Below are 12,636 nucleotides of genomic sequence, written 5' to 3' on the forward strand. Positions count from 1 at the left end.
TTATTTTTCAAACACATTTTAGAGCATCCTAGAACTGCTCTTTTCCTTTCTCCATTCACTACACTGATCACCCTCCTTGGGAGAGAACACAGCTTTCAGTTATTTAGTCTCTCTGTTCCCTTCCTTGATTTTCCCACGAGGGTCCTGGGAATCAGACAGGAATGTGTGGAGGACGTTACAGACTCTTGATATTCTGGAAGCGGGTTCCTCTCTTGTAGCCAAGGTCCCCCTTCCCTAACCGCCACACTCTCGCTCACTATTACCATGGCCATCACATCTGTTTTGCAGAACCGAGGAAACTGACTCCTAAAGGTGAAAGGAAAAGATAAGCAGAAAGTCCAGCAAGTTCCTCATTCAGCAGCACACGGGGTTTTTTTTTTAACGTGTCTAATAGTTAATTCATGTAATTTGTTTTCAATCTCTCAGCTGAATTACTTTTCTTGAAAAGATGCCTGGGACGAGGCCAACACTGGAGGGAGGAATGTCACCGGGTCAGGATCTGGGAACAATCAGCTCTTACGATTTTAAGGATGAAGCGCCAAGATCTTAAGGAACCTGAATTCCTGGTGAGCAGTCAAGTTCTTTAATCCGCCCCCAGCAGGGTTCCGGTGGCTTAAAACAGAAACGGGAAAAGAAAAAGAAAAAGAAAAAGAAAATTTATTTAAAAACCCAAGTCAACCCAAATCGAAGCCACCTTCAACTTCCTCATTTCTAAAGAAAAGGCCTCTGCCCCCGCGGTCCTCCCGCACACGGCGACAGCTCAGCGGCAGGACCCCAGTCTGGGATTCGGGCTCGGGGACCAGCGCCCTCCGGGACTGCGGGCTCGGCGCGCGCCGCGGGGCGGGGCCCAGGCCGCCGTCCACCCGCCGCTCCCTCCCCCGGAGCGCTTGGGGAAGGGAGCCCCAAGTGGGCCCGGGGTCCTCGGCTGGCCGGAGCTGCCTCCCGGGCGCCCGCTGCTGCGGTGGCAGGAAGTCCCCGGGAACTACAAATCGAGGCATGCTGGGAACATTCCCCTGCTCCTCCCAGGAAATGTCCTTTGTCCAGCCCTACAGGAAGCCCCAGTGAGGAGTCAGCCGGGCAGCCAGCCAGTCTGCCAGCCAGCCAGCCAGCCAGCCAGCCAGCGGCCGCTGCAGCTGCCGCCGCCGCAGCACAAGGGCAGACGCGCCGCGGCGCGGGGCTCGGGCCGGCGCGCGCGGTGCCCTCGCTCCCGGCCGCGCCCGCCGCCGCGCAGGTAGGAGCGTGCCTGCGCCTGGGCTCCCCGGCCGCCTGGGGATGGGGCTCATCGGGACCCGACCCGACCGCTGCGGGGATGGGGTGTGCGCCCGTGAGCGGGTGGCGGAACCTCTGGGCGAAGTTGTGCCTGGTAGACTGGACCGTTGTCCGCTCCCCCGGGGTGCAGGGGCCCCGGGCGCACAGGGGTGCTCTTGCGGCCCCCAAGCCCGGGCTGAGCTCCCTCCGGGGTCTGAGGCGAGGGGTGGGGAGGATTAGGCTGAGACGCGAGGGAGGAGGTAGCGCGGCGAGAGGCCGTCGGACCGTCCCGCCGACCACCGAAGGGGGCATCCGAGACCCTCGGTAAAAGGAAGCTCAGGGAGGAGCTTGAGAGGCAAGGAGAAGGTGAAGGGCTTTGTGTGCAGCTGCGGACGGGGACCGACTGCGTTCCCCTCGCCTTGTCTCTCTGCGCCCCCATCCCTGCTCGGGGCTGCAGGGGACGAGGGTAGGAGACCCCGAGGAGGGGCAGCGGGTCATCTTGGTCCTTGTGAAATGTCTTCTCCCGTTTCCTCTCCACTCCATTCTAGCCTGACTCAGAGCAGCGGCTTGGGCTGCCATCAGACTGGGCAAATGGCACAATAAGGATGGGTGGGCGGAGAGATGGGCAGCAGCTCGCCGTCCTGGAGGGGTTGCCGTTTAGCTCTGGCAGGCTTCCCAACCCCAAATATCCACGTCTGCCGGTGGCTGGGTTGGGGGGCAAAGCTGATACCTTCAACCAGGGAGAATGCCGAGGCAAAATACCGTGACTGGAGGCATGGGGTGAAGCGTGTGTTGGGAGGAGAGGGAGCGTAAGACGTGGGGGTGGGGGACGCCAGCGGCAACACGGGAGCTCTGAGTGTACCTTGTGGCCAGTGTACGTTATGGCCAGGCTTCGAGAATCGGATTACCCCTTCCTCTGGGACTTTCCACGATTTTCCTTTTTCCTAACCGCCCCCCCCCCGCCACCCTAGAATGAATCAACCGCCCATGGCTACCTGAGCGCTAGGCTGAGTTCAATCTGGTGATGTATCCCTGCCCTGATAGCTGAAGTATTTGTCCTTTACCCTGAGGGTGACATGAATACTCTGCATCTCCTTTGGTGTTATCCTCCTCCCATGGGACTAAGGGTGTGGTAAAGACGGTTGGATATGGCTATTAAGTTAATAGTCTTTGAGGAGCTGTGATGGAGGAGTGGGCAACTTTAATGGCCCAAGCGTTACTGCTGTAACTGAACGCACTCACCCAAGGGGCCTCTGTTTCTCCTTTCTTTCCTCCCTTGTTTATTTTACTGCTCTATTCAAGTGTATACCTTCTCTTAACAAGCCAACATAGGGATATTAGTTAAAGTGGAAAACATTTTAGGAGCCAAATGAAGGTTTATAGATGCCTCTTGGGTGTTTAGGCGACAGTACCCACAGCTCGTGATGATGTGGTAGGCGTCAATAGCTTATAGGAAGGGGAACAAAACATTTTTCACCGGCTTCTCTAGGAAAGATGAAGTATCTGATGTGAGAGTGGAATGGAGCTGGGAAAACCCAGTTGTTAAGGTGAGGGCATGAGGATGGAGAAATAAAGGGAAAAGGCTCTGTGAGTTCAGAAGATGATTTCTAATTGGAATATACAGGCTGTGTGCAGGTGGGAGGTTGTTGTTGGGGGAAATTTGATGTTAGAAGTTTAACTGGGCTCCAAAGAGAGTAAGATGGCGCCATGATGGAACCAAGGTCATAAAATGGGAACTTTACAGACAGGAAAACGTAGATGCTTTTCAAAATCTACCAGGATTAAGAGGGTGAATGGAAACAAGTCAGACTGAGAAGAACGGGCTAATGCATCTGAGTTGGACTGGGAAGGGTGCCTCGCTGTAGGTTGTGTGACTAAGACTGATGCAGTTGCATCACATTTCCTCTCCCTCCCTCCAAAAGCTCTTTGGATTTCCTCTGGATCTACATGCTTGCCTAATTTCTAACTTTCAGTTAAGGCAAGGAGAAAGGGTAAAAGCCGGTTAAAGATGGTAAATTAAAGCAAGAAAGACCTTGTCTGCTCATGTAGAGTGAAAAAAAAAAAAGCTGCAAAAAAGCTCATTAAAAGGTCTGGAGCCTGAACCTATGTTAATACCTTTTGGGCTTTTCCTTTCATCTAAGATCCTACTTCTTTTTTCTTTTCCTTCCTTTTCCCCCTCTCCTAATAAGTTTCTTAGTCCTACACATACTATGTAGTGTTTGTGTAATCAAGAGAGGTAACTCCGAAGTTTGGCATTCAAAACTCTTTCCAATTCAGTGCTTACCTACCTCAATCCGCCCTGGCACCTGGGCCACTTCATATTACCTACCCATTCTTGCAGCAAACAGCTCCCTTTTCCAAGATGGAACAGACATTCTTCCATCTGTGTATCTCCATCAAGTTGAACGCCATGTTTGTTGGGCATCCTTGGCCTGTCCTGATTATTTTCTCCAAGTGCCAGCCCAGTGGATGCAGAAGTCTTGTAGAAGTCGTCCTGAACCTCCTAGTCAGGATTAGTCCCATCCCCATTGTACTTTGTGTCCTTTGGATGACACACATCTCGGGTCTGCCTTGTGATAGTTAGATGTTCTCTTTTTCCCCTTCAAAATGTAAACCCCTGGAGGACAATGGCTCTCTCCATTCTGTCCTTTATACCTAGCAGGTGCACAAAGGATGTTCTTTGAAAAAACATGAATAAATGAAGGAATGAGTGAAAGAATTTAAAGAATGCGTACGTCTTAATTTATCTCTTTCCTTTTCTATAAAAAAGGAGATGAAGCCTTTCTCATAGACAGATCATTGCAACTATGTCTCTAAAGCATCTATAGAGGTTTTTCCTTTTGCTCATGGATTAGGAGACCCTAGAAAGATCTATCACTAGGTCTAGTATAAGACACTCATTTAAAGTTTGTTGAATAGGTTCTTTGCCAGCCTAAATTTTCAAACTCTACAGACAGTACGGAATGCATTAATCCCAAGTGGATAAGTAATGACCTTTGTCATGTTCCTGGACTAAAGAAACTGATGGTTTCTTCTCAATTGTGAAGTTTCTATGGGCTTGCTAGACTACAAAGGTCATCCTGCTATTTTCAAGTAAACCACTGCTTTACCATGTTGCCTTGATGTTTATAGCTCAGCCAATCTACGAGGATTAAAATGTAGCATATAGAAGTGGAAGGCAGATCAGACTTTCAGACGTTTCCCAAAGACACTGCAATTTTGTAGTCCCTCATTTATCCCTAACTGGACAACTTTTTATGCTTCTTTGTCATGTGATGACAACAGTTACTGTTTATTGAACATCTGTGTATCAACTATTGAACTAGAGAATTTCTATGTATTGCTTCCATCTGATGATTTATATATTATTCTCTCTCTTCTACAAATGAGGAAACTGGGGCTCAGAGAGAAGCAAGAAACTTGCTTGGAGTCCCAGATTCTGGAGACAGACTGGAATTTAGCTCTGTTGACTCCCAAGCCTGTTCAGAATGGGTGTGCTTTTGCTTTCTCTGGGAGAAGACTGCTGAATCTCTATTCCTTTCTCCTCTGAGATCCTTCACTTTCCAGATTTCCTACTAGTATTGCTGGGCTTCTAAATGCATTCTAATAAATCTCATTGTGAGAGGCACTGGTTTTTCATAAAAGCATTACTTTTATGCCCTTAAAGTCCCATGACCATCATTTGGAAAGACCAGGTTCAGAATCCCTGGGAAGACCTTTGGGCATGGAACTGTTTACAGGAATTCTTTTCTCTTTTCTCCCAGCCCATCTAATGTCTTTCTCTTCCTCCCTCCAGGTCAAGTCTCACCCCTTCTGGGTACCCTTTCTCGACCACTCCAGGCTCTACTCAGCCTCTCTTCTAATCTTTGGCATGGTCTGAAATACCTGAAGCTCGATGTCTTCTTTTGAAAGTCAACTTGAATGAGCCCCCAGAGTGTGCCGGAATATTGGCATATTCTCTGCACATGGCAGGGACTTCATGTCCAGAACACAGCCCGGCATACTGTGGGCTTTCAGGAACTGAGTCGATGATGAATTGGTAATGACTCAAATGCAAAAGTGTAGGCGTGAAACATTATTTGCATGTTGGTGAGGGATCAAAGGGTCATTTTCTTAGTTAATTTTCATGTGACTGCCAAAAAAAGGAGGAGAGGAAGTACCCTCTTGAAATATATGAGAGCAGGTCTGTGTATTGCTGAGTTTTATGAGCTTGATTAACAAAATCAGCGCTAAATGATTGTGGTGTTTTCTTGATGTTGGGTAGCATGGGTGGGGCCATTGCTTCAGTACCTTCTCCTGCTGTTATGACCACCTTCTACCATGTCCTCTAGGAGAGACCTCTTTCTGCACATCTGAGAAAATTAGAGGGGTTTCCCTACCTCTGCAGATTTAAAAAAAAAAAGAAAGAAAACAAAGGCAGGGATGAGGAAGGAAGATATTTCCTTCTGTTTTTACCTCTTGAGTAGAGTAGCATGGTTTGTGTGGGGTATGGAATTGGGTTTTATTGCATCGTGTATTGATGGGGGTGGTAAAAAGATCAGCAGCTTTTCCTCTTTGGGTGGAAAAAGCTTTTATCTGCCACGAGACTGAACCCATCTCCTGAGGCTAAGGCAACTCTTTCCCTGACCTCAAGGCCCCCCAGTGCTTTGGAAGCCTCAGTATAAAGGCGGTGTGCATGGGTGACTATAAGCACATTAGTGATTTTAAATGAAAGCAGGACAGTTTTTGGAGTCCCTATCCTTGTTCAGCATTGTGCACCCAGAGACTAGCAACACTGTTCCAGCCCAGTGTGCTGTGTGCAATTCTCCAGTTTCCCCTCCCCGCAGAGGGTCAAGTCTGAGTCATGTGCACGAGGCTCTAATTTGGTTAAATGTGTGTAGTTAAGAGAAAAGGGCCTACTTTCATTCAGAGGGGCATTTTAGCTGTATTTTCTTTGGAGAGCTTTGTCAAGATCTTACCAAAAGTTACAAAACAGGAACCATGCTTTCTGGGCTTTATTAATAAGAAATGCGTCGCTTTGGTCTCAGTGTCTCAGTGCTCTGCATATTCAAGTGGTTAGCTCATCTTTGATGCTTGAAAACACTTAGGCAGGGCACTCTGGGAAGAACACCTTTCCAGTTGTTGACCTTTTCTTCCCCACACCTAGGACTCTTGGTGAATTTCAAAGCATCACTTCAAAAAAAAATTCCTCAAGCAGGTATTGACAATGATTTCTGGTAGCAGTAGGTGTGGTTTTGAAAGCAATGGGGTTTAAAACTTATTTCATTAGAATGTAATCTCCACAAGGCAGAACTTCTCTTGTAACTTACCAAGGGTGGTACATGATAAGGGTTCAAAGAAATTTGTTGAATGAATTGTAAAACATTTCATTTTGATTCTTTCGTAATATGATGGCACTGCCAATTTTTTGTAACGAGGTGTGGCAAAGGTTGTATGCTTATATGTGATATAAAGGAAAGGATTTTTTAATTGACATATGTGAGTTTTTAAAAAATAAACTTTATTTTTCAGAGTAGTTTTAGGTTCATAGCAATACTGAGCAGAAAGTATAGAGTTCCCATATGCTACCCACCCCCACAACGCACAGCCTCCCCTGCTATCAGCACACTGCACTGAAGTAGTATGTTTGTTAAAATCGACAAATCTATATTGACACATCATTATTACAAAGTCCGTAGGTTAGCGTTCACTCTTGTTGTACATTCTGTGAGTTTGCACACATGTATAATGACTCTTATCCACCATTGTAGCATCACACAGTGTAGTTTCACTGCCCTAAAAATCCTCTGTGCTTCACCTAGTGATCCCTCACTCCCTTCTAACCCCCGGCAACCATTAATCTTTTACTGTCTCCATATTTTTGCCTTTTCTCAAATGTTATGTAGTTGGAATCATACAATATGAAGCCTTTTCAGATTGGCTTTTCTGACTTAGTAATATGCATCCAAATTTCCTCCAGGTCTTTTCATGGCTTGATTGCTCATTTCTTTTTAGCTCTGAATAATATTCCGTTGTTTGGACGTACCGCAGTTTATCTGTTCACCTACTCAAGGATATCTTGGTTGCTTCTAAGTTTTAGCAATTGTGAATAAGTTTCCTTTAAACTTCCACGTACATGTTTTTGTGTAATGGACATAACTTTCAACTCATTTGCATAAATAGTCAGGCATAGAATTGCTGAGTTTTATGGAATGAGTGTACTTAGTTTTGTAAGAAACTGCTGAACTGTCTTTCACAGTGATTGTACCGTTTTGCATTCTGATCAGCAGTGAATGACAGTTCCTGTTCCTCCACATCCGCACCAGCATTTAGTGTTTTCAGTGTTTGGGCTGTTTACCATTCTAATAGGTGTGTAGTGGTAGCTCACTGTTTTAATTTGCAGTTCCCTAATGACATGATGTTGGGCATCTTTTCATATGCTTGTCATGTATATATCTTTGGTGAGATCTCTATTTAGATCTTTTGCTCATTTTAAAGTCAGGTGGTTCGTTTTCTTATTGTTGAGATGTAAGAGTTCTTTGTATATTTTGGTTAATGGTCCTTTGTCAGATACATATTTGCAACTATTTTCTGCCAGTCTGTGGCTTGTCTTCTCATTCTCTTGATGTATTTTTATATATATGAACTTTTCCTATCTTTTCTTTTTGGGGAGTTTGGCCAGATCTATTTTAATATAAAACAAGTTTACACCAGAAATGAGAAATCAAAATGTGAAATAAATTTGAAGAAACACTCCTCTACTTTTAAAAATATATATAAGGTAAATGTCAATTAAATTTTAACCAGACTGTGGTCACAGCCCGAACTAGCCTGGGGGCAGGTGCTATAGGAATTCTTTCATTTCTGTTTCCCCTCTTCCTATTTGGTACTTGGACTTACTGATTGGATTAGTGGTTTGGTAACTATTTCTTGCCACCTACTTCCCATATGGCATGTGCCCTTTTTAAAAAAAGTCTTTAAAAGCCTACATTTGTCTCATAGCTTCATTATGGACCCTGAGGAAAAAGGTTTTGTAGACTGATGATTGCAAGACGAGAAATCATGCCCTTCCTGTCATAGTAAGAAAATAAAACAGAACACAAAGCCCTTGAAAACTGCCAGAGAATAAACTTTGGTCTGAGTAGATACTCTAATGATAAATACAAATTTCTCCTGTGTTTGTTTGTGTTCCCTGCTTCCTCTCCTCCCGAGCAACTGATTTAGTTTCCTAACAACTTTGTGAAAGTTGAATGTTGGTCTTTTTTCATTCACATTTAATGTCTCTTTTCTAAATCTTTTTTTGAAGGGGAGGTAATTATGTTTGTTTGTTTGTTTGTTTATTTATTTATTTATTTATTTATTTATTTATTTATTTATTTATTTTTACTATTTTTAACTGGAGGTACTGAGGATTGAACCCAGGCCCTTGTGCATGCTAAGCACACGCTCTACCACTGAGCTATTCCCTCCCCCCACTCCCCCACATTTAATTTCTGCTGGTTTTAGTCCTGTCTTTCCTCCAGGGATGGGAGAGAAGCAGTTGTCTTGTCAGACCAGGAGTGTCCAGTAACATTTCCCACCAGGAATCCAGACACAGCCCTGGGCCGCCTCTGTTCTTCCTACAGCTGAGTTGAGTGTTAAAAAAGGAGGGAGGACACACCCAGGACTATTTGATGCAAACGAGGGGTGCTGACATTTTGGCTGTGGGACACGGGATTTTTTTTTTTCAAGAACATTCTGTCTGACTTGGGAAGCTAATCACCACTTTCTATCATGTCTACCTATTTAGCTGGATAATTAAGCACGCTTGGCTCCTGGTGCTGACAGGTTATTGGATCCAGTTAGTAGAGCCGGGTTGTTTCCATGGCTCTGCCTTACCTGATGTGATCTCGGCCAGATCACGAGATTTCCTGGTCTTGTTAACTCTTCATTTTGAGACAGAGGGAATGAAATAGTCAGCCCTGACTTTACCCATCTCAAGAAACATTTGAGAGCTCCTTATGTGCGGAATCACAAACGTGCATAAAACATGTTCCTGGAGCTTACATTTGGGAGGTGATAGGGAGGGGGAGAGAGAGCAAACAATAAGATACTAATGATTATAACTATGATTATATTTTAAAAACTAACATTGGGCAGAATGAGATAAGGAAAATACCTTAAAGAATCATACAATGTGAAATAATCACTCTTTCCGAGCACTTCACACTAATCCTAAAGGTAGATACGTTGTTTCTCCCATTTTACAGATGAAAAACCCAGGCTCAAAGAGGTTGAGTGAGTCACAGGGCTGGAGACTGTATTCACACAGGTGCTCTGGCTCCAGAATTTGAGCTTTTATCCACTAGGGGTATTGCTTCTCTCCAGGAGAGGAGAGACACCATCAAACTGTTTCTTGAGAAAGAACAGCAGGCAGGAGAAGAGAAACATAGGGTGCCTTCTGGGGGGTTAGCACAACCCTTTGGTCTGGGGTTAGCGCAGGAGTCAGGGAGAGCGGAGAGGGCCCTGGGCTACACTGTTGAGGGCTTAGAGTTGCGCTTCTGTAAGGGTCTCTGAGCAGGAGGATAAATGGAGTTGCAACTATGTTTTAAGATGGATCCAGATGTGATATGTCAGTGCCTGTAACGGTCAGAGTGTCTACTGCAGTGATAGCGGTAATGGAAAATAGAGGCAAGAAGTAAAAGGAAGGACTTGGCAGCTGATCTGATTGCAAGGGGTGAGAGGACGGGTCAAAGTCGACTCCAGCGATTTGAGCCCGAGGACGAGGAGCAGAGAGGCATTAGCAGAAATGGGCACTGTCAGGAGGAGCTGGTTTGTAATGAAAATGTGGGATGAGAACTAGTGTTTTTCAGTATGACTCAGGCCAGATGTATTACAAATGGAAATTCACGTAGTGTTTACAGCCTTTCAAGCTAACTTGTTTCCCCCACTGTATAGATGAAGAAACTAAGATGCAAAGAGGTAACTAACGTGTCCTAGGGGCATATGGTGTTGTTATTGGCAAACTTCTATTTGAAACCAGGTCTGTAGATGCCTTAGCATGTGCTTCCCCCCTGTTTCTGCTGCCTCTGGTCCTGTGTCCCATGGGCAGCACTTCAGGATGGAAGGGGCATTAAGCCTCCTCGGTAGGAATACTTGGTGCATCGTGAGCAGTGTGGACCTGGACTGCAGGTCAGGGGGTGGGGCGCTGGAGTTTCATATTCGTGACATCTCTGGACAGAGGAGGTGTTTTTTGAAAACCAGGGGAAAGGGCAAAATGATTGAGGGGAGAGGGAGAGGAAATAGGAACCTGGAAGTTTGATCTGTCTTGGGAGCTAAGAAGAGGAATAGGGAGGTGAAGGAAGGAGAGGAGACAAGGGCAGTGCTAAGGAAGGAGAGAATTTCCAAGGAGAGCATTTCAACAGGGTTCTGCAGTCATTGGGTGAATCTCGATGAGCTACAGTGTTGATGGCGAGATCAAAGGAGAAGAGACTCCAGAGTCGGAGTTATAGCTGATACTCATGTGAGCCAGTCTACTTGCTAGCAATTGCTGTGAACTGCTGAGACGGTGCACACCTGGGCAGCCCATGGTTCACCAGGAAACCAATGTGTGTGGGGACGGTGTTAGAATTTATCAGGCTCACTGACACCAACCCTCCTTTTCCCAATGGCCTGTAAGACTTGTTGGCCAAACAATGGCACTACGGAAGGCCATGTAATACTGCTTGATAGTTGGCTTTAGGCATCTAAAAAATGAAAAGGAAGAAAAGTCTCTGCAGAAGAAAAAGTCTCTCCTTTCAGTGAGAGAGGTTCATGGTTTGAATTTTTTAAAAAGTCTTTAAAACTTCGTTTAAAATGACATAACCAGTACAAAATTGTTCAGGTTGAGGCTTCAAAGACTTTCCTTTTGCTCTCTCTCTCTCTTCTATGATGACTTTTTTTTTCAAATGCTGTACCCAGGCCATGGAGTTATTATGTGTTTACCAGAATGCTCCATTAAGTCGATGCTAGTTCAAATGACTGCTTTTTTCTAGCCAACGAGATGTCTGTTTTCTCTAAGAAAAAGAGTAGATAATCCAAAACCTGTTAAGTCCAAGATCATTTCTGAGGCTCCTATGAAGTTAAGTTGAAGAACATTCTTTATGTTTTTTTAGAGGAAAAAATCATTTAAATCAAAGTAGGTTGGGGAAAAAGTTAGCAGGAGTCCAGAAGAGAATAAGAAAAATAGGAAGGGAGGTAGCATCAGTGAAGGGCTAGCAGTAAAGCCAGAGCCCTGAACCCATGAATATGACGGAGCTGGCTGGGAGAGCCTGGAGCAGGGGAGGCTGGACTTAAATGGAATCCAGTAACCTGAATGGTAGCCCCACTTCTGCAGCCACCTCACTACCTTTGTGAATTCAAACAAAGCACTTATCTTTCCTAGTCCTCATTTTTCTTATCTGTAGAAGGAGGAGTCCTTTAAAGAAATTTTCAACAAAAAAATTAAGAGATCCTCTCATCATTGGCGGATGGAGTCTCTTTATTTAGCTTGTAGTTGGCTGGCTCCTGACACCTGGCCCACTTCCGCACCACCTCCCACACAGAGAACGCAACGCTAATAAAGCAGGAGCAAGAGGAGGTAATGGAAAAGGGGCTGAATCTGAGAAATTGCATTTGTAGCCATGAGTCGAGTTTGATGTGGACGGCTGGTGCACTACTGGACGTGTGACCCTGACTCCTTGTGCTGTGGACTTCTCTGTTGCTCCCAGAATCCCCTTCCTCTCCTGGGTATTTCCATGTGGTGTATTTGCAGGCAGGGTGACTTTGCTAACGTTCTGAAGATTTGTTAGGAATGAGTTGGTGACTTCGGCCAGATTTTAATTCTCTTTCTTTAGAAAAGAGAAGGATTAACTAACAAAGCATTTTGTGTCCTGGGTAGGTTACGGCTTGATTAATGTGCTTTGACTCATTGCCCAAATAAGCAGCTGAGCCACAGGCCTGGGGTCAAACTTGTATACATGAGCTCCAACCCAGAGAGGCAGTGTGCTGCAGGCTTGAAGAGCAACTTCACACCCCCTTCAGTGCACCTGCCACAGAACAGAAGTGATGAGGAACTGCAAAGCAGGTGAACTACTGATGCTGGGAGGCCCAGATCTCCAGTGTGAATGTCTCAGCCACCTACTGTAGGCTCCGTTGGGTTGAACAGAAAGGGGATTGGAACAAAAGTTGAGATGACAGTGATTTAGGCTCATACCTGCTCTCAACTGGTGTGTTTATGGCTAATGAATACACGTCACCTTTCTGTGTCTCTGTTGCCTGACCCGTCTGTAAAGTAGGATGCTGGACAGTATCAGCAAACTGGATCAAGGAGGTTGTGTTTGCTGGGTCCCTCGTTCTGCTCCATCCCATCTAAAACTTACTGATGTTTTTGTATGTGCTGCCTGATTTGGG

At 45.5% G+C, this 12,636-nt stretch overlaps 1 protein-coding gene across 2 annotated transcripts in view; it reads left to right on the top strand.

The window, feature by feature from the left end:
* Window positions 1–1,076: 1,076 nt before the first annotated feature.
* The window catches only part of ZNF697 (zinc finger protein 697), a 28,876-nt gene continuing 17,316 nt past the window's right edge, over window positions 1,077–12,636 (top strand). For both annotated transcript variants that reach the window (XM_072967896.1, XM_072967895.1), the window contains exon 1: window positions 1,077–1,231. The gene's annotated coding sequence lies outside the window, so the exon portion shown is untranslated. The remainder of the gene's footprint in view (window positions 1,232–12,636) is intronic.

Source organism: Vicugna pacos, chromosome 9 (assembly GCF_048564905.1).
Source record: "Vicugna pacos chromosome 9, VicPac4, whole genome shotgun sequence".
NCBI lineage: Eukaryota > Metazoa > Chordata > Mammalia > Artiodactyla > Camelidae > Vicugna > Vicugna pacos.